This window comes from Eucalyptus grandis, chromosome 9, assembly GCF_016545825.1.
Source record: "Eucalyptus grandis isolate ANBG69807.140 chromosome 9, ASM1654582v1, whole genome shotgun sequence".
Taxonomy (NCBI): Eukaryota; Viridiplantae; Streptophyta; class Magnoliopsida; order Myrtales; family Myrtaceae; genus Eucalyptus; species Eucalyptus grandis.
Genome location: NC_052620.1, coordinates 18,856,639 through 18,861,385, shown reverse-complemented (window position 1 = coordinate 18,861,385; position 4,747 = coordinate 18,856,639). Strand labels below are relative to the sequence as shown.

The 4,747-nt window shown below is 46.3% G+C and overlaps 1 long non-coding RNA gene across 2 annotated transcripts; it reads left to right on the top strand.

The window, feature by feature from the left end:
• Positions 1–206: 206 nt before the first annotated feature.
• LOC104415628 lies at positions 207–3,552 on the top strand. Of its 2 annotated transcripts, XR_720446.3 has the most exons (3): positions 207–823; positions 1,200–1,382; positions 2,373–3,552. It is a non-coding gene; the product is annotated as an uncharacterized LOC104415628 (long non-coding RNA). The 2 variants fall into 2 exon arrangements; XR_005546655.1 differs by having other exon boundaries at positions 207–1,382.
• The last annotated feature ends 1,195 nt before the right edge of the window (positions 3,553–4,747 follow it).

Sequence of the window (4,747 nt, the reverse complement as noted above, 5' to 3'; positions counted from 1 at the left end):
GCATCCCATATAAGAAAATATTAGGCCGATCTGATGCTTCACATCAGTGAACATCCTTTCCATCGAGAAAATATTGGGTACATCTAACGTTCCAGCCTGGCAAACAAGAAGGCGCTCGGAGTGCGACACGCGTCCTCGTGGGACCCACGTCCTGGAGGAGAAAAAAAGGCGCTAATTTGAAAAAATTTCAGTCCCGGTTTTCTCTCTCTCTACCCTCGCTCTCTCTCCCCGACGAACTCCCTCTCTCTCTCTCTCTCTGCCCTCCCTTTTTTCCGACCGGCGAACCAGCGCGAGCAACCGACGAACCAGGAGGATGCCGGCGAGACGACCTGCGTGCGACCTCCCCCTCTGTCTCTGCCCTCCCTCTTTCCGACCGGCGAACCACCGCGCCGCCCTTCCGGCTCTGGATCTGGCCCCTACTCGTCCGTCCCCTGCTCTCTCTCCCCTCGCGTCTCTGTCTGCCCTCCCTCTCTTCGCGGCGAACCAGCGCGTGACCGGCGAACCAGCGCCCCCCTCCGGCTCCAGATCCGGCACCGGCTTGTCCTGTACGCTGGAACGTTCGCGCCCGACCGCCTCACACCCACCGGCCTCTTAAAACACCCACCGCCCGACCACTTCTCTGTCTTGTGGTTCTGGTGAGGTAATACAGATCATGGGCTTAGTAAATAATGCAATTTGCTGAGCAGCGACAGTGAGCACCAGTTCAGCACCAGAAAGGACATGGGGCTGTAGAGAGCCCTTTTGAGATTGACCATTTTGGCGATTTCCAATTAGATCTGTAACCCCTGTCAACTTTGGCACGTTGGCCGCGCCTCCCATCAAGGTACACGTTCTCTACAGCTTTCACCACCGAGGCGCCAAGCCGTCGGTCCCTGCCCTCATGATAAGCACACGAGATCGTTGGTGATGGTGGATTCTCTGCGTCCATCTTTTGCTTTGTGCGTTCGTAGCCTGTTCTTTTCCGGCTTTTTGCATCTGAACGAACTGTAATAAACTAATCACATATCTGGAAGCTGCGGAGTCCGTGCTGGGTCTCATAGATAACTCAAATTTCGATATGATCATTGCACTACCATTTATGACCATTTCCTCTAATTTTTTGGTCACGAAAGTCTGCATAACATTTCCTTTCCCAAAATATATGTTGTTTCTTGTGATGTGCTTACCAGTTCCTGTTTTGAACACATTGAATTGATCAGTCTATCAGCCCGGGGGAGCTGCACCATTGTCGTCAGCAGACAAGCCAATAAGTCAGAGGTGGAGGATCTTGATGCCAGATGGGTCTCATGCCATTTATCCCAAACCCAGAGCTTTGAACTACTCTGAGATACAAGATATGGTCGAGCATTATTGCCAGGCTCCCATAAATGCCATTCGAGCTGGTTAGTTCATGGATTGCCTTACCTTCATTAGTTCCAGTAGAAGAGTTTCCCTTAATGAGTTTTCTGCCTTCGAAAGTTTAGTATTCGCATTGCTCTTCAATAAATAAATAGCAGCTCGAATCAAACTTAGTTTATACTTCTGGAACCCCATGTTCAGGTAAACTTAAACTAGTATAGTTGGGAAAGAAAACGTTCAATCTATTGGCAGGGTGGGACCTCATAGAGAAACCTTTGAAGAGACATGATGGATATTATGCAATTGCTTCGTTGACAAATGATTTTGCTTTTTTGTCCTGTTTACTTGTGAAAAAGCATCATCCAAAGGGGGACATATTGAGTGACGAAGTCTCGCTTCAGTTTTCTTCGCAGAAGTTGGTTTGGTCACTGCGGGAGGCTGCCTAGTAACTTTCTGCACTTTTGACTTGCAATTTATCAGTCGAAAGGAGATGGAATAGCACGTCTTATGAGTCATTTGAATGCTTTACTTGTGCTTTAAGCGGTTGCATTGCACATGATTTTTCACTGTAGAGGCTTGAAAGGTTTTAAATCTTGGGAATCTCTCTCTCCCCCTCTCTCTCTCCGACCGAGAGACAAACTTCTTTTCAGCATATCCCTTCTATTAGTAGCTTGTATCAGTGAGTCATTGCAATGAAATATCTTGCTTACAAATCCTGAAATTTTCTCCTTATTTTGTGAGATCAAGTCATTAATATAGAGAGAGAAGATCATAGATTGATTCTGTTAGCTTATGCATAAATTAAATAACCAGCTACACATTGATCATAGTTCTATCCTCATATGGATTAGTCTTTCTGGTGCATATATGCATAATTTCGCATCTCTAAGGGGACAAAATTTTGAGACGTGTACTGATAAGTAGCTTCAGCACTGATTTCTTCTAGACCATGGGTTTCATTTTCATTGAACCTTCTCCTGCTGCAATCTGTTAGAGTTTAAATGTCTTCCTGATGTTTCACTCTACATGAATAGGATAGGGAGTCCAGGAAATGGCATCACTTCGCAGAGTCTTCCTGATGTTGATTTTGGCATCTGTCCTCAGCCAAATTCAAACTGCAACAGCCCGCCTTTGGTGTTTGCTATGGAATGCAAGGAGACAACCTGCCTAGTCTGGCTGAGGTGATACAGCTCTACAAGAATCACAATAGTGGGACAATGTGGCTCTACGATCCCAACCCCGAAGCGCTCCGAGCTCTGGTGAACTCCAGCATCAGCGTGATCCTAGGCACCAAAAATGAAGACCTACACAACTTGGCATCAAGTGTGGAAGCTGCAAGTCATGGATCGACGCTCATGTTGAGCGCTACTAAGGTGTAAACATCAAGTACATAGTTGTAGGCAACGAGGTCATCCCTGGAGAATTGGCTCAGTGCGTGTTGCTTGCAATGCAGAATCTACAAAGCGCCCTCAGCAGCTCCAGTTTCTCATCTGTGGTGATGACCACGGTGGTCTCGGGGACTATCTGACAACCATGCCCCTTTGTTGATCAATGTGTACCCTTACTTTGGCAATGCTGCAGACCCCACCAACATAAGATTGGACTATGTGCAGTTCACTGCACTGGGGCCAGTGGTCCGCGATGGGGACCTAAGCTATTGGAACTTGCTTGATGCGATGGTGGATGCTTATTACGCGGCAATGGAGAGAGAGTATTTCCCTATTGTGGGCATGGAGATCTCCGAGTCCAGGTGGCCTTCTTCTGGAAATTGGAATTTCACTACTCCACAGTTCGCACTGACTTACAACCAAAATTTCATGAAGAAAATCAAAGCAGGGACAGGGACGCCAAAGAGACCAGATCGCCGCTTGGTAACGTATTCGTGATGTTCAATGGGGATCTGAAATCCACCGGCGCGGGAACAAAATTTCAGTCTCTTCTATCCAGATGGAACTCCAGTTTACCCCATTTTTTTGTAGCTCCAATCGACAGGACTCAGCTCCGGCACTTTCTTTTGCCACATGCTGTAGACTTTCAGAGATAGATCTTATCACGTGTAACTTGGAAGCTACAGTGAGTATCAATAAACGATGCGATAACCGGTAAACTGGATCACCTGTTGTCTACATCTGCAATTCTAGAATCTCATGTTTGCAGCGGTGATGCAATGAATATGGGAATTCTGATTCTGGATATTCAAGGTCAAGTCATCAACACATAGCGAAAAATCCATTTCCTTCCCTTGTACGTCTCCCTTATTCATGTTATATTTGTTAGGGCAAAGCACTAGGTAAAGCTCTTGCGAAAGAACCGCTTGGCTTAATCTTCCGGTTAGCAAATTCAATCCCACCAACTAAAAGCAAAACACAGCATCTTCTTATACAACAATAATAATCTGAACAAAAAACCTAGTCATGGACTCATAGGCGCGACAATAATTTCTGCTTCCTGCTATCGAGGAAAGGGTAGTCCGTGTACCCAACAACAGGATCTTGGGTATAGAAAGTCTTCCTAACATACTTGTTCAGAGGTGCATTAATCTTGAATCTCAGGACCAAATCTGGGTTGGCGATGAAAAGACGACCGTACAATACCAGGTCTGCATTGCCATCGGCTATGGCTTTCATACCGAGCTCTCTTGTGAACCCTCCACTGCAAATAAAAGTGCCCTGATAAGCCCGTCTCCAAGTCCTCATCAACTGGATGTATCAATTTGTGTCTTGGTGGTCAAAAACTTATTTTGAGATAAATTTATCACATTTTCTGTGGCGTCAACTCTTTCTCTTGTGATATAGTATACATCTCCATCAAATTCACCTCACACAACACCACATGCTGCAAGACAATGCGTGAAAGAGCCGCTCACACAGGCAGCCGAACCGCAGTTGCGATTCAATGGCTGTACACAGGAGGAACAGAAGGGGACTCAGATTGTCGCAAACACGCACCAACTTGTGCACCCGCTTTCGTGAAGCAGTAACTAATGTTTGTCCGGCCTAAAAGAGCCATCACATTACAAGTGGTTACAAATGATATTACAAATGAAATGATACACATGATAAATTTTGCCAGAAAGAAAGAACTTATCGCGAACAGAATGTGTGCCGATTATTGCTATGATTGATTGGTCGACCACACCCCCCGAAGACAAAAATGTACAGGCTCCCAGATTCTTCTAGCGTTCCTGTTTCTTGATTTGTCTGATTTACACTCCGGATGACGATGTCCGGTTTATTCTGTGCGCCCAATTTTGGAGCAGTGGGTTTAGCTCCTCAGATTCTACTGGACGATAAAGGCTTGGCAGCGGTGGTAGGCGGAGGAGCAGCTATGGCAGCCCATGGATCGTCATCCGTTGTTACGGCAGGTTTTACAGTCAGGTTTTGAGGCGCTCTTTGGAACCGGTGCCGCT